The sequence below is a fragment of the Gracilinanus agilis genome, chromosome 3 (assembly GCF_016433145.1).
Source record: "Gracilinanus agilis isolate LMUSP501 chromosome 3, AgileGrace, whole genome shotgun sequence".
Lineage (NCBI taxonomy): Eukaryota > Metazoa > Chordata > Mammalia > Didelphimorphia > Didelphidae > Gracilinanus > Gracilinanus agilis.
In genome coordinates this window covers 11,002,275-11,029,586 of record NC_058132.1, presented here as the reverse complement: position 1 = coordinate 11,029,586, position 27,312 = coordinate 11,002,275, and the positions used below count along the sequence as shown (strand labels likewise).

The 27,312-nt window shown below is 37.8% G+C and overlaps 1 non-coding gene and 1 pseudogene across 1 annotated transcript; both read right to left on the bottom strand.

Annotated features, from left to right (window-relative positions):
* LOC123240735 overlaps positions 1–24,261 on the bottom strand; it is a 65,652-nt pseudogene extending 41,391 nt beyond the window's left edge.
* LOC123243362 lies at positions 9,592–9,700 on the bottom strand. The gene has a single exon (XR_006505906.1). It is a non-coding gene; the product is annotated as a U6 spliceosomal RNA (small nuclear RNA).
* Positions 24,262–27,312: the final 3,051 nt, after the last annotated feature.

Below are 27,312 nucleotides of genomic sequence, written 5' to 3'. Positions count from 1 at the left end.
GGAATAACAATAATAACTATAGAAACAATGCTAATTTCAGAAACAATAACTATTGAGACAATAACTCACAATTTCAGGACTGATAATCAGGCAGACAACCCACAACAAATTACCCCACAGCAGTATCTTTTGAGTGGAGCTTGTCCACGCACTACTCAGGGTGCTACTGCCCCTCCTTAAACTCTATTGCTTTTGTTGTTTTGTTGCTATTAACCCTTTTCAGTTTTGTCTCCTTCAAAAATAGCAAAGAAGAAGCAGATTTTACAATACAGTCCTTGTCTATTCCCTTATCTTCATTTGTGCCATCTGGTATTTGACATGTGCCTTTGTATTGATAATTTGGAAAACTTGTATTTTGTGTATTTGAAAGATTTTAACATATATTACCTCGAATGGAAAAAAAACCTATATTAAGAGACTTGTATTGAATTGATTTGATATGCATTTTGTGCTTTTTGTGAAACTTTTGAATTTTCTTCAATGTATTATTGCTTTTATAACTCCATTGTTTTACATCATTTGCATTCACACTGTAGATCATGACTAAGCTAAGAGGAAATGCATCAAAATTCTTGGGTAAGAACCTTTATATTCTACCCCTCCTTAAGTAATATTAATTGGAACATCCATATGTGTATATTGATTATAAGAGATAGAAATGTTTTGAAATTTTAGCACATTTTTCAAAATTGCATGTGCAAATTTTATATTTGAAGTACATCTATCTAAATTGAAAGTTTTTGATTATTAGGTTATTGTAGATTTAGTATATCTATTTGTTCTAAATTTAACTGCCTAGCCAAAAGCCTTAGACTACTGAAACTGCCATTGGTATTTAACTAATATGGGACTTTGTACATATGTCTGATTTGACGAAATGGGATCAACAAAGGAGCACAGATTTCATCTATACAGTGCCAAAGAAGCACAGATACCTACACAGTGCCAAAGCAGCACTTAACCTGACTGATGCCCAATGAGTACACAGTTCAAATAGATTGCTAAGACTTCTATGCCAAGAAAAGGGATTTGAACTGTAAGAGGAAGATTTTAGGTATTTATAGATATATATTTAAAATGTGGTCGCCAGGAATCAACAATTCAGATTGACTCCATAATTAAAATAGACCCAAGTCAGCATCGGGTTTAAGGTAGTTTATTTACAATTAGGATGGTAAAAGATAGGGAAATAGAGAGAGGAAGAGGCTAGTCCAGGCCTGGAGAGGCCTGGACGGAGAGAGGGTTAAAAGGCTAATTAAACTAGGCTACAAGCCACAAGACCTTAGAAATCAGAGAGGCTATAAGCCTACTTAAGGCAGAGTTTGGAAATGCCAAGGTAGGCCAAGGAAGTCAGCCTAACTTACCCACGTGACAATTCATAGTAGAAGCATTCTGAGGTCTCAGCTGAGCACCTTCAGCACCAAGTCCAAAGCCGGAACTCCTTCACCAGCTTGTAACCCACATATTTAAAGAGATAGCGTCTCTCGTCATTTCCTACCCACCTCTAATTCAAGTGGACCAATGGCTGCCTCTACACTGATTTGGACTGCCCTTTGGGCAGTCCCTTGTTCTTGATTTGATACTTATTGTCAGTGTGATTAACTTATCTCCCCTCCCTGCTGAGGGAGGTGGGGATGATATAATCTAGGTGCCTAGGGTAAGTAGATTTCTGACTATGAATGGGCTAGAGTTAATTCCATTTACACAGAACCTAGTGTGAGAATCGAGGTTGTGGAGCTTTAAATATGTTAAGATATAGGACTCCTTGAACCATACTCCTTGTGAAAATTTATATCAAATACCTAACAATTGGCTGTTTCCGGCTCCATATTCTATCCCTGAGAATAAATGACAAAAGAAGAAAAGAAGAAATGATGTAATATCAGAACAATATTACAAATCTAGTCCTTTTTCTAAATTTCATACTATGGTGGTTGACTGTGGTCCTGGCTGCTAAGTGGGTCCATGATATTGGACATGGATTGCTTTAATTGGGCATTATTCAAAGACCTAGTGTGAAATTTTTTTTCTTATTTAGAACTTTTTTTCATAAAAAATTTAGAATTGGATGTTTATAATTTTACATCCATGAGTTATCTAACCTTTTTGTGCTAATTTTTCTGATGAATTTGATTGGCAGAGATTCATATGCCTCCTGCCTCAGCCATATATCCCTCTGTGATTTCAATGTTTCTTTCTATCCTCCTTAGGGAGGAATGTGTTTTTATTTTATATGGAGCATTTAAGTTATTTTAGGAAAAGAGATTTACTATCTCCTGGATTCTAAATGGGATGCCAATGGAGACCACATGGAGAATGCATGCTGATTCAGGAGCCTAAGAGAGCAATTGGATATGCAAAAATTTTTTAACTTTGGGGGATTTTTAATTCATTTGTCTGGTTTAAAATTCATTTCTCTTGTTAAAATTCATTTTTTTGTTAAATTCATCTGTTTTGTGGGAGGTGTTGTTGGAGAAAGCATAAAAGAGAGTTTTGGTGCCTTTTCACACTCTGGAGCCCAGATGCTCTCAGATCCTCAGCTCTCTTTGATCCTGATCTCTCTCTACCTGGGAGGCAGAGGAGATCCTCTTCCCCTACCTAACCTTTCCCTTTCCTAATCTAAATAAAACCTAGCTAGTCTATAAACCTAAGTTGTTTTCTGACCTTTTATTTGAGCCTAGGAGGGCTTTGGTCAATTTCCCCCTTCAGGGGCTAGGGACTGCTACCTTCCTCTCTCCTTTCTCCCATCCATCCTTTCTCCTACCTTCCTCCCTTCACCCCCTAACAATGACCTGTTCAATTTCTTTTTTCTAAAAGGGGACTATCTAGATATCCAACTCTGTGGTGTCTCCCTGCTTCAAATATGTTTATTGAAAATAACATGTTGTAGGATTTGGGTTTTTAATCCACTTTGGTATCTGCTTTTCTTTTATGGGTGAGTTCATCCCATTAACATTTGCAGTTAATACTACTAATTATAGGGGTCAGCTGGGTAGCTCAGTGGATTTAGAGTCAGGCCTGGAGACGAGAGGTCCTAGGTGCAAATCTGGCCTCAGACACTTCCCAGCTGTGTGATCCTGGGCAAATCACTTGACCCCCATTGCCTACCCTTACCACTCTTCCACCTAGGAGCCAATACAAAGAAGTTAAGGGTTTAAAAAAATACTACTACTAATATATTTTTTTTCATTCTATTCCTCTCTGGTTATCCTTCTTTTCCTTTCTTTCCACCATGGCCCTCCTCACAAGTGTTTTGCTTTTAACTACTGCCTCCCCAAATTTGGCCTACTATTTATCAACCCTCCTTTTTCTTATTCCCTTCCTACTTTCTTATAGGGTAAGATAGATTTCTATATCCAATAGCGTATGAAAGTTATTCCCTCTTTGAGGTAATTATGATGAAAGTATGGTTCAACAATTACCCATCACTACTCCTATTTTTTCCTCCACTGTATTATCTCTTCTATACATCTTCATATGAGATGATTTATCCCGTTCTACCTCTCGCTTCTCTTTTCCACTCCTTGATTTTTAGGGAGAAAATATGTCATCCTATTTGTTCACAAAACCTCTGTCTATATATGCTCCTTCTAACTGCCATAATAATTATAAATTCTTAGGAGTTATAAGTATAACCTTCCTGTGCTTTTAACAGTTTAACCTTATTGAATCCTTAAGTTTTCTCATTTCTGATTACATTTTTATCCTTAAGTCTTGTATTTGAACACTGAATTTTCTGTTCAGTTCTGATCTTCTCATCAGGAATGCCTGAAAGTCCTTTACTTTATTAAATGACATATTTCTTCCTCCCTGAAAGATTATACACCATTTTCCAGATATATTATTCTTGGTTGTAATCCTAGCTCCATTGCCTTCAGGTATAACTTATTCTAGGCTTTCCAATTCTGGTGTGGAAGCTGATAAATCCTGTGTGATCCTGATTGTTGCTCATGATTTTTTAATTGTTTCTTGTTGGCAGGTTGAGATCTATGGATTCTTTTGATTTCCATTTCATACTCTTGGTCAAGATTCTTGGGGCAATTTCCTTCATAATTTATTGTGCTGTGATGTCTGGGCTCTTTTTTAAAGTTATGGCTTTTATGTAATCCAACACTTCCTAAATTATTTCTCCTCAAACTATTTCCCAGGTCAGCTATTCTTCCAATGAGATATTTCAAATTTGCTCTTATTTTTTTTTTCATTTTTCTGACTTTGTTTTATTGCTCCTTGATGTCTCATGGAATCATTAGCTTCCACTTGCCCAATTCTAATTTTTAGGGAATTATTTTCATTAGTGTGCTTATGTACTTTCTTTTCCATTTGGCCAATATTCCTGGGAATCTCTTTCAATAGGTTATTATTGGATTATTTTCAGTTTTGCTTTTACACTTTTTTTTAATTTTTTTAAACCCTTAACTTCTGTGTATTGATTTATAGGTGGAAGGTTGGTAAGGGTAGGCAATGGGGGTCAAGTGACTTGCCCAGGGTCACACAGCTGGGAAGTGTCTGAGGCCAGATTTGCACCTAGGACCTCTCGTCTCCAGGCCTGACTCTAAATCCACTGAGCTACCCAGCTGCCCCATTGCTTTTATACTTTTGATGTAAAATATGACAGCAGTTTTCCTTGAAAATTTTTTGAAATATGCTATCTAGAGTCTTCTCAGAAAAGACTTTTCAATTAGTCCAGTAATTCTTAAATTGTCTCACCTCAATATATTTTCGAGGTCCATTGTTTTTCCAGTAAGATATTTCACATGTTCTTTTCCTCTATTCTTTTGATGTTATTTTACTATTTCTTATATCTAATGGTGTCATTAACTTCCACCCAATCTAATTATTAGGAAATTATTTTCTTTTTTGAGTTTTTATACTTCCTTTTCCATTATTCCAATTTTACTTTTTAAGATGTTCTTTTCTTCAGTGAGTTTTTTTTTTCTATTTTTCTCCATTTGGCCATTTCAGGTATTTAAAAAGTTCCTCTTGTCAGTGGATTTTTGTGTCTCTTTTACTATTTGATCAATTCTATATTTTTAAGGTGTTATTTTCTTCAGTGTTTTTTTTATACCTTTTTAATGAAGCGGTTGGCTCTCTTTATATATTTTTTTCTGTCCCTCTCATTTCTCTTCCAATTTTTCCTCTACATCTCTTATAGTATTTTTTAAAATGTAAGCTCTTCCAGGAATTTTTGGGGGTTTGTGTCTAATTTTTTTTTCTCAAGGCTTTGCTTTTAGGTTTATTTCTTACATAATTTTCTTTGTTTCAAAATCTTCACTGTCCTCATAGCAGAATTTTATGGTCAAGTTCTTTTTGTTACTGCTTATTTTCAGACTATTTCTTGATTTTGAACTTTATGTTAAAGTTACATTTTGCTCACTTAGTTAATTGGGGAGATACTGGCACATACTTTGGGCTTTTTAGTGTTACTGTTTTTAAAAGTAGTTCTCAGGGTTTGCATTATTTTTGGTGCTTCCAAGGTGGTATGATCCAAAGAGAGATGTGGTCACTGTTCTCCTGCCTGTCTTTTCATCTTTACCCAGGGTGGGACCTTCTTCCTCTACATCTGAAAGTATTAGCACTTCTTTCTGCCTTAGGACTGAGACTAGGGCCACTGCTGCCTTGGGAGTAACCACAAAACCTCTTAACCACCCTGGAACTGTCTCAAGAAGCCCTGCTCCTTTGTAGCCACAAGCCTTAATGCCCCTTTTCACACTGGAATCTTAAATCAGAATATTGTATGTGCAATACAATGAGGCTCCTACACTCAATGTCAGCAAAGTGTATGTTGTAATCTCTTTCTGATCAATTGTCTGATTACCTTACCTAAGAGTATCTGAGCCTGTAGCTGTTGTCTTTGCAGTTGCCTCTAATGGCCAGTGTTATTGCTGCTTCAGTACTGCACCACAGACTGACCAATATTTCTATGTCACATACATCTCCTAGAAACCTCTTAAATTTTCTCAAGCTAGAAAAAAAGCTTCACCCCAGCATTCTGTTGGCTTTGCTACTCCAAAATTCAATTTGAGTAATTATTTTAAAGTTGTTGGGAGAGTTGAGCTGAATTGCTGCCTATACTTTACCATCTTGGCTCCTCAGTAAATATTTATGGATTCAGTACAATGTGTATGTCCATGTGCTAGGTGCCAAGGAAACAAATGGAAAAAAAGCATCTTTGTCATCAATGATAGATGTCGAGTGATGAATAAAGAACTGCAATACCTTTTTATAAGAATAATATCAGGAGTATCTTTTCCAATTCTAAGTCAGTATAATTAATTCTCATACAGCAGAAAAACACCCACTCTGCAATATAGAGCCAGGGCCTGATGTACTTTCTTCATTTGTTACTATCTAGACCCTCCAGGCTTTATGTAGTGAGAACTGTGGATCTGAATTCAGGAAAATTTATCAAGAGGGAGAGACTGCCTAGAGGGAGAAATTTCCAACTAGAGGAGTAAGTGTTTGAGCATAATGCTGAAGTTGCAGTCCTCAGAGTGTAAGGGATAAAATTAAAGTTGGACTAAGTGTATAAAAATGTGATCACTGAAAATATATTATTCAAGGTCAGAATGACTTTTTATGGTAGTTTATTTACAAAAGGAGAAAGAGTGAAAGTAAGAGTAATGAGAGAGAGTAAAGTAGAACTGCCCTCACAGGAAGTTGCAACTGCTTTTAAAGACGCTTCTTTGGTTCAGTTTCTGGGCGTTCCTTCCATTTTAGGTGGACCAATTATAGCTTTAGCTTTGCTTAGGACTGCCCAGGGGGCAGTCAATAATTTCTGATTCATCACCCACTTTAGCACTCGTGGGCCATAGACCTCCCTCAGTTAAATATAAAATGGGGTGTATACACTTCTTGTGATTGAATCTAAAAATAGGCAGGAGAGAGTTGATCCCACCTTCACAAGAGATAGGAGGAAAGGTGATGTCCTTAAAAGAAATAAGTCATGAGAGTAGTGGATTTTAGTGTGAGGTTGAATCACATGATTCATCTGATTTACACCTCTCTATTATTATTAATTTTCAATCATCTGTTGATTGCTTTGACTTCTTCTACCAACTGGTTGCTCATATCCTCTAACAAGGGCTTTACTGAGGAGTGATCTCCCTTTTCTACCAGCTCCTTTGCCATGTCTAACAGACAGGCTCTGGTCTAAACCATCCTTAAAAAAAATTCCCAATTTTCCATGACTTTGTCATCCTCTCAAACTATCATTCTATATATCTCTTCTTTTCCATGACAGGCAGCACTCTGCTGCCTCTAATTTCTGTAATTATCATCAGGCTTCTGATCCACCACATTATTGAAATTGATGTCTCCAAGATCAGCAGTGGTTTCATCTATGTCATCTATTCATATTGGAATATATACACTTTATCTTTGTTTAAAGTCCTTGTATTAGTTTTGTTCCTCTTAATTTCTATGTTAGAACTTCAAAGTTTCTATACATTTTTTCCCATAAAGATTGCTTGGTCAATAAGCATATGAGAAAGTGTTCTAAATCTCTAATAATTAGAGAAATGCAAATCAAAACAACTCTGAGGTACCACCCCACACCTAGCAGATTGGCTAAAATGATAGCAGGGGAGAGTAATGAATGTTGGAGGGGATGTGGCAAAATTGGGACATTAATGCATTGCTGGTGGAGTTGTGAACTGATCCAACCATTCTGGATAGCAATTTGGAACTATTCCCAAAGAGCTCTAAAAGACTGCTTGCCCTTCAATCCAAGCATAGCATTGCTGGGTTTGTACCCCAAAGAGATCATAGATAAACAGACTTGTATAAAAATATAGCCATGCTTTTTGTGGTGGCAAAAAACTGGAAAACGAGGGTATGCCCTTCAATTGGGGAATGGCTGAACAAATTGTGGTATATGCTGGTGATGGAATACTATTGTGCTCAAAGGAATAATAAACTGGAGGAATTCCATGTGAACTGGAAAGACCTCCAGGAACTGATGCAGAGTGAAAGGAGCAGAGCCAGAAGAACATTGTATACAGAGACTGATACACTGTGGTAAAATTGAATGTAATGGACTTCTGTATTAGCAACAAATCAATGACCCAAGACAATTCTGAGGGATTTATGGAAAAGAATGCTACCCACATTCAGAGGAAGAACTGCAGGAGTGGAAACAGAAATAAAACAACCGCTTGAACACATGGGTTGATGTGGACGTGGTTGGGGATGCAAACACTAAATGACCACATCAATGCAACTATCAATAATATGTAAATAAGTCTTAACCGATCACACATATTAGAACCAGTTGAAATGTGTGCACCTTATCCCAGACAGAGTAGGGAGGAAGTACTCTCATTGGGTGGCTGGGAAGAGTTGCAGATGAAATGAGGGATGTCCTTAGGTACATGGAAAATGGGAGGGGAACAGCTTGACCCCGAGTCCCTCTGGTTTTCTAGTAATGAACTCTGGTGGGTGACTGCTGGCATGCCCACAGAGAGGACTCTGTGTGCTGTTTTTGGCATGTGTGCCATAGGTTTACCATCATGGCTCTGGCCTTTCACTAATTTGTAGAAATTTGTAGAAATTTCCTTTTGGCATTTCTTTAAGACCACCAATGGATTCTTTAAATTCCTACTTTGCCCTGTAGTTCTAAAAGATGTAGGCTTTTTTTTTTAAATTTAGAATTTCTTGAAATATGAGGTCTAGGCCTTTTTTGATTGTGGCCTTCAGATATGCTAATAATTCTCAAATATTTCCTCCTTAATCTGTTTTGTTTTTCAGTTGTGATTAATAAGAGATAGTTATGTTTTTCTATTGTTTTCAGTTTGACTTTTTTGCATTTATTAATCTTATTTTTTTCCATATTGTCTTTTTTGGAAGTAATTTTATAAAACTAAAACCCCAAAATATAAACCCAAATAAACAATTGAAAAATCATATTCTTTCATCTGTATTCTGACTTAAATAGTTCTTTCTCTGGAGGTGAATAGCATTCTTTGTCCTAAGACCCTCAGAACTGTCCTGGATCTTTGTATTTCTAAGAGTAGCTAAGTCAATTACAGTTGATCATTCCATAATATTGCTGTTACTGTGTACATTGTTTTCCTGGTTCTGCTTATTTCACTCTACATCAGTCCATGAAGATCTTTCCATCTCTTCCTAAAATCATACTTTTCATCATTTCTTATAGCATAATAGTATTCCATTACCATCATATTCCATGATTTGTTCAACCATTCCCCAATTGATGGACTTCCCTTCAATTTCTAATTCTTTGCCACCACAAAAATAACAGTTCTAAATGTTTCTGTGTAAGTGGGTCTTTTCCTCCTTTTTTGATATCTTTGGAATAAAGATCTAGTAATGGTATTGCTGGATCAAAGGGTATGTATTGTTTTATAGCCCTTTGGGCATATTTCCAAACTGATCTCCAGAATGGCTGGATCAGTTCACAGCTCCACCAGCTCTGCATTAATGTCCCAATTTTGCCCTGTCCCTTCCAACATTTATCATTTTTCCTTTACTGTCATATTGACCAATCTAATAGGTGTGAGGTTGTTTTAATTTTGCATTTCTCTAATCGAGATTTAGAACATTTGTTCATATAATTGTTGATAGCTTTAATTTAAAAATATAGAGTGCTTCATGAATTTGTGTATCATCTTTGCACAGCAGCCATACTAATCTTCTCTGTATCTTTCTAATTTTAGTATATGTGCTGCTGAAGAAAAAGTGCTGAAGCACTTTTGACTTAGTTTTAAGATTTCTTCTTGTTTTCTGGAATCACTGGCTTCTATGTGAACTGTTCTAATTCTTAGGGATGTAGTTACTAGGGCAATTTTTCATATCTCTTGCACCAATCTATTAATTTCCCTTTCCAATTCTTATTCCATTCCAGTAGCACTCCTTTTTCATTGACAGAAAAACCCCATAATTATCATTTTAAAATCTTGTTTGATCTCTTTTATGAATTCTAGTTCAAATTATTCTTATCCTCTCTGACACTGAGAATGGTGACTATTTCTATTTCTATCACCTTGTTAATTAACAAAGAATGAAGAAAATTCAGGGTTTTTAAAAATTAAAGCTTTTCTTGTGGCTATTTTGCAGTTATCATTTTCTTTTGGGTTGTTTGTTGAATTTTCCTATTATCATAAGTTTTTTATGATGGGATCATTATTTTGATCATTTTTCCAGCTATCTCCTGGCTTTGGACTTAATTTTACGGCAGGGCTCTTAACACTTCTGAAGAGGTGGTCTGGGTTGGTACTATTGCTGCTTTCTTGAGGTATTGAGTGTTATGTTATTCCAGGATCACAGGGATTGATCAGCCTGGGAACCTGAAAACTTTCAATGCTCCCAAGGTATTTCATCCAAGACTGAATTTTATCCTCCTAGTCTGACCTCTAGAAGACCCTGATCTGAGTTTGAGTTTGAGCAAGAGTAGACTTTTATTTAACATAGCCACAATTAGCCTGCTGAGAAGCTCTTCCGGTTCTGATTGATTCTTAATAATTGCTTAGTTACTAAATTACAGATATGGACAATTGTGTGAAGTACCCAGAAGATCACTATCCAAATAGAGAGAAAGATCAGTGTTTCCCAAACATGGTGACCTTCCTCAACAATGAAGAACCTTTGGGATGGACTCTGACCTGCATGGTTCTTTCCTTCTCTCTCATCATACTTCTGATCCTCGTCCTCTTTGTGAAGTATCAAGACACTCCCATTGTCAAAGCCAACAACAGGATTCTCAGCTATACCCTCCTCATCTCTCTCATCTTTTGCTCCTTCTGTTCTTTGCTTTTCATTGGCCGTCCCACCACAGTAACCTGTCTTCTTCAGCAAATGACATTTGGAGTCGTGTTCATAGTGGCAATTTCTTCTATTTTAGTCAAAACCATCATGGTGGTTCTGGCTTTCAAGGTCACAAGACAGGGAACATGAGCAGGATGTGGGTGCAGCCCAGGGGGCCAATTCTCTTGTCCTCATCTGCTCTGGGATCCAAGTGATTCTTTGTAGTATCTGACTGGGGACTTCACCTCCTTTCTTAGGTACAGACATTCATTCTGAGCCTGGCCATATCATTATTGAGTGTAAGGAGAGCTCTGCAATTGTCTTCTAGTGTTTCCTGGGCTGTATGGGCATCCTAACCGTAGGCAGCTTAATAGTGGCTTTTTTGGTCAAAAACTTTCCTGATACCTTCAATGAAGCTAAGTTCATCACCTTTAGCATGCTAGTCTTCTTCAGTATGTGGGTCTGCTTCCTCTCCACATACCAAAATTCTAAAGGGAAGACCATGGTGACCATGGAGGTCTTTGCCATCTTGGCCTCCAGTGTTGGGTTACTGGGTTGCATCTTTATTCCCAAATGCTATGTGATCTTGCTAAGACCAGACAAAAACACCCCAAAATGGTTAAGGAATAAAGCAGATTCCAGAGACAAGAACTTTGCTGCAGAGAATGTTCCAGGGGCATAAGAAATACTGGATAAAAACATGTAAATTGGTTGCAAAAAGCAAACACAGCTTACCGATAACTATCCCTTCCCAACCTCATAGGTCATGTCCTCTTTCTGATTTTTTCCACTTCTCTCAATATAATGTGGACCTTCAGATGTAACCCTTGTTTTTGAAATCATAAGCAAGGTTTTTGTTCCCTTCACTGCTTAGGTTCTGGCTATCCTTGGGTGCTTTCCTGGGCTTATCACTAGTGAGCTAAGCCTCCCTTGCTGCATTTCTTCACCACTTCTTGCTTGAGTTCCTGACCTCTATATATTCCCTCCCTCCTGCTTCTGTTCCCACTTCATGAACTCCATTGTACCCACTAACAGTTGTTTTCTATTATGTTCCCCTTGTGAGGAAGATTAATAAATGAGTATTTAGGAGACTTAGAAGGCAGGACTGAAGGATTCTAAATGGAATGGGGAAGCAGGAAGTGTTGCCTTTCTCTCTAGGACGGACTCCATGATGGTTGGGGACAAGTTGTAATTGACCCCTGGGAAACCTCAGAGGAAGTAGAGTTTGTACCCTGATTTCCTGATATCTGGAAGGAGGAAAGTCATTTGCCTGTGGGAGGTTAGGTAGAGACTATAAAATCTAACCTGAGTTGCTGGTCAGCTCAGGTTGGTTTAACTCCCTGACTTACCCAATTGAAGGAGTACTGGCTGAAGACCTGGGAAAGCTGTACCATCGCTGGAGTGTGTCAGGACTCTGCTGTGAGGATACCCACTTCAGTCCTGCTATTCTTTGGGCCCTGTCTTGCTTTAGTTCTCAGTTCAGTATAGATAAGTCCCTCCCCTGACCCTGTGGTTTGCCCATAGTCTGGAAGTATAGAAACCCCTATTCCCATCCTTTAGACTAGGGGTCTGCAACCTTTTTGGCCGTGAGAGCCATAAACGCCACATTTTTTAAAATGTAATTTCGTGAGAGCTGTACAATATGTTTAACACTGAATACAAGTAAATATGTGCATTTTATGTAAGAACACTTTTAAAGTATAATAAGTCTCCGAACTATTTTTAATAACGTTATTATGTCTTAACCAATGATGAATAAAGTACATTAATGTGACTTCTGGTGCTGCATGGTTTTGCTGATTAATCAAAATTATTTTATTAATCAAAAAAACAAGACTTAATGGGGTACTATAGTACTGATATAACTGCACACATACATATAAAACTCCTTTACACTAAGAAAATTGCTGAAATAAAGAGAAAAATTCAGGGAAGAATACTTTTTCCTTTCCCTCTCTCAAGTCAGGCAATAGGAGAAGAAAAAGCTGCCGGCCTGCTGGTTAAGCCACTTGGCCACATAAATTAAGTAGGAGATCAGGAGATTACAGAAAATAACATGACTTGTGTGTGGGCATTAGTACGTAGTGGGGGAGGAGGGTACCTTTTCATGGAAAACTGGCCAGGACACATCACACACATTTCCTGATACAGGTGTTTATCAGTGCTGCCTACTCAATCATTCTGTATCAAATGAAACAACTACTGGGGAGAAATGCTTCTCACTAATGAAGCATATGTAAAGATGTAATCTGAGTATAGTTCCCCTTTAAGAGCAGGTAGAAAAGTTAAAAACAATAACAATCCCACAAATAGGGAGTGCAGACCCCATGAATGCACTGAGATAAAGCCATGTAAATCAGAGGCAGAGGGATAGAGAATGTAGACCAAAGTGATCAATCATTATACAGAACCCCAAGATGTCAGTAACAGGTGTGGAAAGAGTAAAAGGAGGGCAGAAGGAGGAACATACAGCACACCTACCAAGCCGAACTAAAGACCAGGATTTGTCTCTCACGGCAATATCAATGAGGGAGCCTTCTATCTTAGAAGATAGTCACAGAGGGGGCAGCTGGGTAGCTCAGTGGATTGAGAGCCAGGCCTAGAGACGGGAGGTCCTAGGTTCAAATCTGGCCTCAGACACTTCCCAGCTGTGTGACCCTGGGCAAGTCACTTGACCCCCATTGCCTACCCTTACCACTCTTCTGCCTTGGAGCCAATACACAGTATTGACTCCAAGATGGAAGATAAGGGTTTAAAAAAAAAAAAGAAGATAGTCACAGTACCAAAAGGATCATGTGACGTATCACGTGACGCACGATGTCATGCATAAACTGTTAGTTACTGTGCCATGGTTGACTTTATAGCTCCTGCAGAAAGAGCCATACATTGCCGACCCCTACTTTAGACTATAGTTCCCTTAATTAAACTTGTTTATAAGCCCTCTTGTCATTTACTTGCTGGTTTCACAGACTCCTTGTCTAGGTGGAGCAGGATGACAGTTAGGGCCTAACTATCACTCCTATCAACTGTCATTTCCACAAAGAGCTAAACCCAGTTTCCCTGGCTTGTTTGGTCTCAGACTATTGTCCATTCCTGTCTCCTACTCACCCTTCTGAACCCAGATAAATATTTAAGATAACTCCCCCCATTTTCCTCATAAGAGTTTGGCGACCCAGATGGTAGGTTAAGAGGGCAGGAAGTTCACTCTTGGATGCATAGGGCCAGACTGGAAGCCAGAAGATTCTAAACATTCCATGGGGTTAGATGGTCATTGGATGTGGGCTGAAAGTTTGGGGAAATGACAGTTGACAGGAGTGACAGTTAGGCCTTAACTGTCACCCTGCTCCACCTAGACAAGGAGTATAATTAGTCTCTTGTAAATCAATTCAATTATGAAGTCACTGCACCTGGGGATAGAGAAATCTTTTCTCCAAAAGGCATTGTTGCTTGTATTTGTATCTATAGGACTAGAATCCTAGTTGAATCTCATCCTCCAAAAAGAACCAAAATGAAAAATATTGAGAAAGCAACAGGTTAGATAATCCTATAAGGTTCAAGGTACATGATTTTAATGGGACAAGGAAAGACCTAAAGTTTCTGTATGTTTAGTGTACTCTAAGTTCCTGATAGCTTAATATTTGTAAAGCAGACCTTTTAACCTTCTCCCAGAATTCCTTTTTCTTTTGCTAAAATCATACCTGATCAACAGCAAATGCCTTTCCTAGTGAACTGAAGATACTGAATCTCCAGTATAATGTGCCCAGAGTATAGTCAAGTATCAGCTAAAGATGAAGCCCTTCAGGTAATCATTTCCTTTACACCTTTCCATTCCAGAAAGAATATTGTTCACAACTGATCAAACAACTCTTAAATACTTCATAGAGTCTAGAGCAGGGGTCAGCAACGTATGACTCTCAAGCCATATCTGGCTCTTTTGAGGCCCAGGTATGGCTCTTTCTGCAGGAGCCATAAAGTCAATTTTTTTTCAGGCGCTGTTACAGGAGCGCGCAATGTGAGCACTGTACGGCTATCATGAAATTACGTTTTTAAAAATGTGGCGTTTATGGCTCTCACAGCCAAAAAGGTTGCCGACCCCTGGCCTTTGGATGGGGACAAAAATCAATTCAGAACTAAACTATCACTCTTTGTAGATAAGATGGAATACTTTGAAAATCCTAGAAAATCAACTAAAAAACTAGTAGAAATAATTAATAATTTTAATAAAGTTTTTTTTTTTATCCTGGGACTCCTTCTAGGAGCATAGGGCCACAACCAATAGGCAATAGGTCACACAGTCGCTCAGGGTCACCCAGCTGGGAAGTGTCCGAGCCCGGATTTGAACCTAGGACCTTTCGTCTCTAGGCCTGGCTCTCAATCCACTGAGCTAGCCCAGCTGCCCCTACTTTAGGTTGCAGTTTCTTTAGCAGATGTAGTTTTTACAGGGTGGGGTTGCTAGCCCCACGCCCAACCCTCCTCCTTTTTTTCATCCGGGCTAGGGACTGTCCTTGGCCCAGGAGTGGTAATTAATAAAATTAATAATTTTAATAAAGTTGCAGGATACAAAATAACTGCACATAAATGTTTAGCATTTTTATATATTTCCAACAAAAATCAGCAGCAAGAGTTAGAAAGAGAAATACCATTTATAATCACTCTAGACAATATAAAATATTTGAGAATCTTTTTGCCAAAACAAACTCAGGAATTATATGAACACAAGTCAAAACACTTTTCACTCAAATAAAACTAGGTCTAAAAAATTGGAAAAACATCAATTGTTCATGGATAGGATGAGCAAATATAATAATGACAATCCTGACCATATTATTTTTGCTTATTCAGTACTATTCCTATCAAACTACCAAAACCCTTTGTTAAAGAATTAGAAAAAATTATAACAAAGTTCATCTGGAAGAACAAAAGATCAAGAATATCAAGGGAACTTATAAAAAAATGAGACGGATGGGGCCCTAGCAGTACCAGATCTTAAACTGTACTAAAAAACAATCGTCAAAATAATATGGGACTGGCTAAGAGACAGAAGGATGGATCAATGGAATAGTCTAGAGGTAACTGAACTCAGCAAGCTACTGTTTGATAAACTAAAAGATCCCAGCTTTGGGGACAAGAACTCACTATTTAACAAAAACTGTTGGGAAAATTGGAAAATAGTATGAGAAATATTAGGTTTAGATTAATTTCTCACACCTTTTACCAAGATAAGTTCACAATGGGTATAAGGCTTAAATATGAAGGTGATATTATAAGTAAATTAAAGGAATGTGAAATAGTATACCTGTCAGATCTACAGGAAAGGAAGGAAATATAAGACCAAACAAGAGACAGGGAACACTGCAAAATGTAGAATGATTAATTTTGATTATATTAAATTTAAAAGGCTGCATCAGTTCTTAAGTCTTTCCAGGTTTTTCTGAGCTCCTCCTTCCCCTCATTAATGATAAAATAATAGGATTCCGTTAGAATCAGGTTGCCACCATTTGCTCAGCTATTTCCCAATGGATGAGTTTCCTCTTAATTTCCAATACTTTTGTCACCCCAAAAAGAGTACCTTTTGGTGTACTGTATTTTTAATATATATAGGTTTTTTTCTTTTTTGTTTTTTAATGCCTTTTGGACAGAGTTCCAAACTGCCTTCTCTAGAATGGCTGAATTAGTTCACAACAATCCCAAAAGTTCACTCTTTTCTCAATCTTCTCACATCTCCTCCAAGTTTTGTTACTTTCCTTTTCTGCCATAATAGCCAATCTAATAGATGTGAGCTGGTCCCTCACACTTATTATCATTTGCACATCTCCAAATGAGAGTGATCAACCTCCTCCTCAGCAAAACACATAAACTTGAGCACAGTCATTAGGTTTTGTTGCACTATGAATCCTCTGACATGAAATAAGAGGTGATCTCTGGCTGAAAGTCTTCCGACAGGGAATCTATCCAGAAATGATCTGTTTAGAAGACATTTTCTCAACTTCTGGATTAAGATGGCCTCACAGTAGAGGCAGGGCTCTTTCTCTCCTCTCCACTGACCAAGATACAGGGCCTCAAAAGGTTAAAACCAAAGTCACATGACTGAAGGAGCTCCACTGTAGGGCACAGCATGGGAGGTAGGCAAAGGCTGGGCATTTCCACCCAAAAAGGTAGTGAAATTACTCCCATCAAAGGGTGAGCTAGTGTGCTAAAAGGAATAATGAAGTGGAGGAATTCCATGATAACTGGAACAACCTCCAGGAATTGATGCAGAGTAAAAGGAGCAAACAATATACACAGAGATGGTTACACTGTGGCACAATAGAATGGACTTCTCAACTAGCAGCAATGCAATGAACCAAGACATTTCTGAGGGACCTATGACAAGAACACCATCCACATGCAGAGAACGAACTGTGGGAACAGAAATACAGAATAAAAACAATTGCTTGATCACATGGGTTGATGGGGATATGATTGGGGATGTAGTTAAACGGTTACCCTAGTGCAAATGTCAATAATATTGAAATAGGTCTTGATCAATGACACATATAAAACCCAGTGGAACTACGTGTTGGCTATTGGAGGGGGGTGGGAGGAGAGAAGGGAAAGAAAATGAAAAATTTTCTTAATCAATAATTAATTTGAAAGAAATTTTCTCCTACTTAAAAAGTTCTAGATTCTCCATTTCAACATCTTTCTTCATTCACGACAGGAATATTTCTATCCAAAAGGAATTCTCACTTGGGAATACAAGATGATTATTGCCCGAAAACCTTACCACAGTTACCATATTCCTAAAGTTTCTCTATAATGTGGATTCTCTTATATTAAATAAGCTAAGAGTGGCAACTATAAGCTAAGCCTCTTTAAGGGGTTTCTCTCCAGTGGGAATTTTTTGACATGAAGCAACTGTGAAGCATTCAGAGAAAAGCTAACCAAATTTATTACATTAAAAAGGTTTCTCCGCAGTGTGGATACTCTGATGTATAACAAGATAACCCCTCGATGTGAAAGCCTTTCCACACTCTGTACATTCATAAGGTTTCTCGCCAGTGTGGAAACTCTGATGTACAACAAGATGACTCTTCTGTGTGAATGCCTTTCCACATTGTGTACATTCTTAAGGTTTCTCTCCAGTGTGGATTTTCTTTTTTTTTTATTATTATTTTAAACCCTTAACTTCTGTATATTGACTTATAGGTGGAAGAGTGGTAAGGGTGGACAATGGGGGTCAAGTGACTTGCCCAGGGTCACACAGCTGGGAAGTGTCTGAGGCCGTATTTGAACCTAGGACCTCCCATCTCTAGGCCTGGCTCTGAATCCACTGAGCTACCCAGCTGTCCCTCCAGTGTGGATTTTCTGATGCATAGCAAGATGGCCCCTCTGTGTGAAAGCCTTTCCACACTGTGTACATTCATAAGGTTTTTCTCCAGGGTGGATTCTCTGATGTGCAGCAAAATATCTCCTCTGTGTGAAAGACTTTCCACACTGTGTACATTCATAAGGCTTCTTCCCAGTGTGGATTCTCTGATGTGCAGGAAGATAGCCTCTCCATGTGAAAGCCTTTCCACACTGGGTACATTCATAAGGTTTCTCTCCAGTGTGGATTCTCTGATGTATAACAAGATAACCCCTCGATGTGAATGCCTTTCCACACTCTGTACATTCATAAGGTTTCTCTCCAGTGTGGATTCTCTGATGCATAGCAAGATGCTCCCTCCGTGTGAAAGCCTTTCCACACTGTGTACATTCATAAAGTTTCTCTCCAGTGTGGATCCTCTGATGCGCAGCAAGACTAGATCTGTGTATAAAGGCCCTTCCACACTGTGTACATTCATAGGCTTTCTCTCCAGCGTGGATTCTCTGATGTGCAGCAAAATATTTCCTCTTTGTGAAAGACTTTCCACACTGTGTACATTCATAAGGTTTCTTCCCAGTGTGAATTCTCTGATGTGCAGCAAGATCGCTCCTCCATGTGAAAGCCTTTCCACACTGTGTACATTCATAAGCTTTCTCACCAGTATGGATACTCTGATGTACAACAAGATGACTCTTCCGTGTGAATGCCTTTCCACATTGTGTACATTCATAAAGTTTCTCTCCAGTGTGGATTTTCTGATGTACAATAAGATGAGACCTACATGTGAAAGCCTTTCCACACTGTGTACATTCATAAAGTTTTTCTCCAGTGTGGATCCTCTGATGTGCAGTAAGACTGGATCTGTATATAAAGGCCCTTCCACACTGTGTACATTCATAGGCTTTCTCTCCAGTGTGGATTCTCTGATGTACAAAAAGATGACTCTTCCGTGTGAATGCCTTTCCACATTGTGTACATTCATAAGGTTTCTCTCCAGTGTGGATTTTCTGATGCATAGCAAGATGGTCCCTCCGTGTGAAGGCCTTTCGACATAGTGTACATTCATAAAGTTTCTCTCCAGTGTGGATCCTCTGATGTACAATAAGATGAGACCTACATGTGAAAGCCTTTCCACACTGTGTACATTCATAAGGTTTCTCTCCAGTGTGGATTCTCCAATGTCTAACAAGACTACCCTTCTGTGTGAAAGCCTTTCCACATTCTTTACATTGATAAGGTCTCTCTCCAGAGTAGATGATTTGATATGAACCAAACTCAGAGTTCTGACTGAAAGGTCTCCCACCTTTATTACTCATAGAAAGCATCTCTACATGTTTACTTTTTGGATGTCTTGAGAGGTCTAAACTTGAGCCATAGGCGATTCTCCCTAGGTTATCTTGATCCACAGATATTTTGGGAGCTTTCTCATGAGACTGATTAAATCCTACTTTTTCAGGTAAGCATTTGGTGTATTCACTATCCAGACAACAGTCATTGCCTGAGGTCAATTTCATATACTGATTTGAGACTGAATCTTGGCCTAATTTCTCTGCAACTTCATCAAATTCACAGTCACTCTTTGGATTTTTATTTACCTTGATATTAGAGTCACAGATTTCTCTCAAAATGAAGTCACAGGGACCATTATTCATGCCTCTTGGAGGGTCAGATCCCTCCACAAAAAGATTCAACTTTGTAGACATCTCCTTCCCTTCAAAATTAGTCTCTGCCTCTGAAGAAAAAAATAATGATATAAACAAAAAACAAAAGGGGACATACACACACACGGAATATAAGTTCTTTCCTCTGACTGCAGTAAGTAAATTGATTTTTATTCTATTTCCCAAGGCCAAAAGGAGTTTTTAAACTTAAACAAGCAGAACCAGACTTTGGATACACCATTTGGTCATTAACTGCAAGATGGAAGATTTTAGAAATACTTTCCTATATAATAACAATGAAAACTTACAATGGATCTGGATACAGACAAGACTAAGACTCTCATCATACTTCACAACTCATGTCATGTGTAAAGAATAGAGATGTGACCTGATGAACTTTCTTGTAATTCGACTACAACTAAAATCCTGTGCTTAAGCATGCTTTGTTCACAGTATTTAACAATATTTGTCCATTACCCTTTCTCTCTTTCCTTTTAAAGTCACTCATTAGGGGCAGCTGGGTAGCTCAGTGGATTGAGAGCCAATCCTAGAGAAAGGGGGTCCTAGGTTCAAATCTGGCCTCAGACACTTCCCAGCTGTGTGACCCTGGGCAAGTTACTTGACCCCCATTGCCTACCCTTACCACTCTTCTGCCTTGGAGTCAATACACATTATTGACTCCAAGGCAGAAGGTAAGGGTTAAAAAAAAATAACATAAAGTCACTCATTGATTAATCTTGTGTTTGGCTAGCTTGCTGCCTGATCAACCATCAGGATAGGACGAACCAGCATGCCTCTTTTAAATTGGCACCTGGTTTCATTTTTCTAATGGCTACCAATAAATCTTTTAAACCCATAATATTTTTAAATCTATTCTTTTATATTCACTTTATTTTTTACACCTACCTTTTCTGACAAATTAGATTATTCAGTTTCCAATTAATTTTAAACTTTTCTTTCCATTAATTCTTATTGACAGTACTTTTATTGTATCATGATCTGAAAAGTTGCACTTATTACTTCTGCTTTTTTGCACTTCATTGGGAAATTTTTATACCCTGGTACATGGTCTTTTGCATATTTTCCATGTGCACCTGAAAAGAAGACATTCCTTTTCCATTCATTCTGTTTGCTCCAGATATCTATTAAACGTAACTCGTCTAAAATTTCATACACTTCCTTTATTCCTTTCTTGCTTATTTTTTGGTGAGTTCTGATAAAGGAAGGTTGAGATCCCCATAAGTACAGTTTTATTAGCTATTTCCTCCTTATTCTCCTTTACTTTCTACTTTAAAAATCTAGAGGCTTAATCAGTTGGTGCATATATGTTAAGAACTAATATAGTCTCATCTAGACTACCTTTTTTATCAAGATGTAATTATCAAACTAATCTCTTGTAATCAGATCTATTACTCTAGCTTTGTCTAGGATCATAATTGCTACTCTTGCTTTTCTTATTTGAATCGAAATCCAATAGTTTCTCCTCCATCACCTTCCCTTTACTCTGTGTTCCTAATTTCAAGGGGTGAGCATGGAAGGCACTATTGAAAGCTCAATAAAGGTCTGGGGTCTTGAAGTTGCCTTCTGCCCAGGTATGGGATATGGAGCAGTATGTAGGGAGTGGATTTTCTGCACTCTCCTTTGCCCAGTTTTACATCTAATTTTTACATCTAATTTACATCTAATTCCTCTTTATTTATTAGAAAGAGTCCCTCTCTGCCTACTTTTTAAGTTGTTTTCCTAAGGAGACTCACCTTACTCTGACCCTTGTTTACTCTATGATTCTAGAATTCTAGAAGCACACTTCTAAGGTTCATTTGAGATTATCAGGGTATTTCAAACCTTTACTTCTGCTCTGCTGCCTTCTTGGGAATGCCTCCCCATTAATACTTATTAACAAAAAATCTTTTCTAAATACCACTCATCCCACATAGAAGGGGTTGCCTTGGCAAGTAGAGTGTCTTCTTCAAAGGCCACCTGCAAGGAAAATCTGCTTTGGTATTAACAGAGAAATTGCACACAAAATTCAGGTCTAATCAGAAGGTCAACTAGATGACTTGTGATTAACTTCAGGAATGCAAATCTATAAAACTGTTTTAAGTTTTGACCTGAAGTTACCTAAAATAGAAGAGAGACAATTTCAGGAGCAAAAAAGTAAAGTCCCAACTTCCTATCACAGAATTCAAAGACTTTTTTTTTTCTTTTTAATAAAACCAGGCAGGAAAACTCTGTGCAGATATCAGTACTTTTGTTTTTTTATTAATTGGCAAAGGCTTAAAATGTTGCTCCTTTGGCATGGAAGGAAGACATTCCCTTAATGGCAGATTCAGAGTTATTGGAGGAAATGGTCCTTACCCACAAAGAGTAGATTTTGCACATTCTCCAGCATGACCTTCCGGAATAACTCTTTCTGAGAAGGGTTCAGCAGGCACCACTCCTCCTGGGTGAAGTCCACAGCCACATCCTTGAATGTTATTGACCCCTAAACCAGCAAAAGTCACAAGATTTAGAGCTGAGCCTGCAAAATTCATCCAATCTGGGCCTCATCAACAAACTTGAAGAAACTAAAGCACACAAGGGATTCACTGCAAACTCTTCACCTTGAAGACATTGACTGCAATGACTGGATCTCTCAAGAGGCTGAATTTCTTCATTTTAAATTAATTTATTAATCAACCAGTCATTTAATGTAGTCAGATGAACCTCTCCACAATAAAAAAGAAAAAAAGTTAATTTCTCTAGCACCAGTGTTTTCTCTTTATCTCTTTCTCTCTTACTATCTATCCATGTATCTATCTAGACCAGTAATGGGCAAACTATGGCCCGTGGGCCAGATGCAGCCCCCTGAAATGTTCTATCCACCCATGTGACATTATTCCCAATCTGAGGAATACAATGAGTAAGATACAATACAATGAAACTTCGAAAGAGTTGCCTTAGAAACAGACTGACAGATGAGCATGTCCTTTCCTTTGGCCACTTCTTTAAAAATTTTGCCTATCACTAACCTAGACACATAACCTGGTGCCTTGATACACAAGCACCATAAATCACAAGCAATTTGGGATCCCAGCAGTCACAATCGAGATTTTTTGCTTTAACTCAGGAGTAGATATTTAAATCACAAGCTTTCCCTGGTGGGAAGAAGCCCAAGGTAGATGAGGTAATCAATACAAGTGAGATTAAGGAAAGGTTGAGAATTTCGGAAAAAATTAAATAGTTTATTGAAGACACACCCAAAAAAAGTTGCAACAAGTCCTGCAGTGGAGCTGTATAATGACACTTGTTTCACACATTATTGAAACGTCCTAAAAGGGAGTAAAAAACAAATGTAAGGGTTAAATTAAGGAGTTCTACAAATTGAGGAAAGCAGTTTAACAGAAACTTTAAGATAGAAAGAAAAAGAGAGATTATTAATCTTATACCCTATAAATATATGTAAAATTCCTAATACTACCTAAAATTCCTAAAACTACCTCTAATTGTCTTCTGAGGACAGTTTCTTCTGCCTGACACGCCAGGCTTATCTAATGTACTCTATAAATTATTCACTATGTAACTCCCTAAAATAATACACAGCCACCACTCACTTCTTTAATCAGTTTTCTATAGCAGCCCAACTGTCAGCAGCCCCTTCCCTCAGAGACAGATCTCCTGCTCTCTCGAGATCCCAAAGGCAAAAGACCTCCAACTGCCAGTGGCTGCTTCCTTTATCTCCTCACTGACCAGCTGTCCCCCCTAACTTCCTGTCAGAGGGCAGCTACTTCCCCTCCTCAGGCCTGGTCTCCCCAGTAATGTTATCTTCAGCTCTGGCTCACTGACTCCCATCAGTTCTAATCTACTTAGAAACCTGTTCTCCTGCCTCTGAAGGAGACAGAGGGAGAGACTAAGAAAATGCCTTTAACACACACTTTCATGGAAAGATTTGTGTTGAAACTGCCTCTAAGTGAAATTGAGGAAATTGTGTCAAAACAGCCAAATTCAATGAAGAAAATGGTGATAATTATGTTTAAAAATATCAATGAAGTTTAGCAATAGCTACATATCACAAGTAATGTGTAAGGTCAATTTTGCATTTAAATGTAGCATTACCTACATAGAGAGTAAGTTACATTAAGCGATAGCGCAAGAAATGAAAACCTTTTCTGCCAGCATCTTCGTCTGACTTTTAAGGTAAATAAAATTTCATAAGCAAGTTTATTTCTTCACATTCTTATTATCTATAAATATATTTACATTATATATAAAGTACATTTTTTATTTAAAAACATATAAAACAAAAAATTTGTGTGGTTTTTAGGGCTGGAACAAATTAATTCATAGATTCTTAAATAACCACTGAGGAGGGAGACTTAGGAGACCTCAACACCCCCCTCATTACTTCATCACAAGAGAAGTAGGTCCTTGTTCATACACGGAAAGTGTCAGTCCAAGCTTTCTCCGACATTGTGGCTGGCCCAGCACACTCTCAAAATGGCCAAAGTTCACCATGGCGTGCCAGTCCTAGCCTTAACCAATTTATCACAATAAAAGGGAGGCTCCCTCCTAGTTTCATAACCTCAGGGGAATGGCACGGCAAGTCTGGAGTTTCGACCTTGGTCAGCTAAAGGGAAATTTATTTCACAAAAATATCACATTTCAACATTAATTATCACTTCTATGATTTGATATTGTACTAGAAACATTAGCAGAAGTAATTAAAGAAGAAAAAGAAATTAAGGTAGGCAATGAGGAAACAAAACCATCACTCTTTGCAGATGATATGATATGCTTAAAGAATCCAAGAAAATCAACTAAAAAGCTAGTGGAAATATTAACAACTTTAGCAAAGTTACAGGGTACAAAATAAACCCACATAAATCATCACCATTTCTATATATTTCCAACAACACAGCAGCAAGAGTTAGAAAAAGAAACTTCACTTAAAATTATTCTAAACAAGGGGCAGATGGGTAGCTCAGTGGAGTGAGAGTCAGGCCTAGAGACAGGAGGTCCTAGGTTCAAACCCGGCCTCAGCCACTTCCCAGCTGTGTGACCCTGGGCAAGTCACTTGACCCCCATTGCCCACCCTTACCACTCTTCCACCTATGAGACAATACACCGATGTACAAGGGTTAAAAAAAAATTATTCTAAACAATATAAAGTATTTGGGAATTTATTTACCAAGACAAACACAGGAATTATAAGAAATACTTTTCACACAATTAAAATTAGATCTAAACAATCAGAAAACCATGAATTGCTCATGGGTAGGATGAGCTAATATAATAAAAATGATATCCCTATCCAAAATTAATTTACTCATTCAGTGCCAAGGCTATCAAACTTTTTTCAAGTTTTCAAACTCTTCAAGAAATTGTTTATATAATTAGAAAAAAGTTATAACAAAGTTCATTTGGAAGAACAAAAGACCACTAATAAAAAAATGTGAAGAATGGTGGTCTAACAGCACCAGATCCTAAACTGTACTATGAAGCAGTGATCACCAAAATAGTATGTTACTGGCTAAGAAAAAGAAGGTTCAGTGGATCAGTGGAATAGACTTGGAGTAAATGAACTCAGTAAGCCAGTGTTCCATAAACTCAAAGATCCCAGCTTTTAGGACAAGAACTCAGTAACTGACAAAAAGTGCTGGGAAAACTGGAAAACAGTACAGGAAAAATTAGGTTGAGATCAACATGTCACATCCTATACCAAGATAAATTCAAATGGATAAAAGACTTAAATATCAAGAGTGAAATCATGAATAAGTGAGGAGAACATAGAATAGTATACCTGACAGATCTATGCGAAAAGAAGGAATTTAAGAGCAAATGAAACATAAGAGAACATTGCAAAATGTAAAATGAATCATTTTGATTACATTAAATTAAAAAGGTTTTGTACATACAAAACCAGTGCAATTAAAATTAGAAGGAAAGCCTCAAATTGGGAAAAAAATTTTAGAACAAAACTCTCTAATAAAGGTCTAATTTCCCAAATATATAAGGAAAGAAGTCATCTGTACAAAGAATTCAAGCCATTCCCCAATTGAAAAATGGTTAAGGGACATGAATAGGTAGTTTTCAGATAAAGACATCAAAATGATCAATAGACACTTGAAAAAGTGTTCTAAATGAAAGAAGTGCAAATCAAAACAATTCTCAGGTACCATCTCACACCTAGCAGATTGGTCAACATGACAGTAAAGGAAAATAAATGTTGGATGAGATGTGGAAAAACTGGGACACTAATACATTGTGGATGGAACTGTGAATTGATACATCTATCCTGGAAATTAATTTGGAATTATGCCCAAAGGGCTTTAAAAGAATGCATGCCCAGGGGCAGCTGGGTAGCTCAGTGGAGTGAGAGTCAGGCCTAGAGACAGGAGGTCCTAGGTTCAAACCCGGCCTCAGCCACTTCCCAGCTGTGTGACTCTGGGCAAGTCACTTGACCCCCATTGCCCACCCTTACCAATCTTCCACCTATGAGACAATACACCAAAGTACAAGGGTTAAAAAAAAAAAAGAATGCATGCCCTTTGATCCAGCTATAACATTACTGGGTTTGTATCCCAAAGAGGCAATAATGAAAAATGCTTGTACAAAAAATATTTCTAGCTGTGCTTTTTGTGGTGGCAAAAAATTGGAAAATGAGGGGGTGTCCCTCGATTGGGGAATGGCTGAACACATTTGGGTATATGACGGTGATGGAATACTATTGGGCTGTAAGGATTGATGATCTAGAGACTTTCCATATGAACTGGGAGAACCTCAACAAACTTATGCAGAGTGAAATGAGCAGAACCAGCAGAACATTGTACACAGAAAGTAAAATACTGTGGAAAAATCCAATGGAATGGACTAGTAGCAATACAACAAGCCAGGACACTCCTGAAGGACTTAGGTAAAAGAATGCTATCCACCCGGAGAGAAACAACTATAGGAATAGAAAGGAAAAGCAAAACATATATCACTTATCACATGTATATATAGGTATGTGATTTGAGGTGTAGACCTTAAAAATCACTCTATAGCAAAAATGAATAAGATAGAAATAGGTATCAAGTGACAACATTTGTACAACTCCGTGGAATTGTGTATCGCCTCTGGGAGGGGGGACAAAAGAGAGGAGGGACAGAAAATGAATCATGTAAACATGGAAAAAAGTTTTAAAATTAATTAATTTTAAGAAAAGATCACTCTATCACAAATATGAATAATATGGAAATAGGTTTTGATTAATGATACATATATAACCCAGTGGAATTGTTTATAAGCTCTAGGAGGAGGAAGAGGGAAAGGAGAGAATACAAATCATATGACCGTAGAAAAATATTCCAAATACATTTTTTAAAGATAAAAAATAAAAAAATAAAGGAACCAAAATGAAAACTATTGAGAAAGCCACAGGATAGATCATCTTGTTAAGGTTCAAGGTAAATGATTTTAATAGGAAAAGGAAAGACCTAAAGTTTCTGTATGTTAAATGCACTCTACCTTCCTGAAAGTTTAATAATATTTAAAAAGCAGACCTTTTAGCCCTCTCCTCCAATTCCC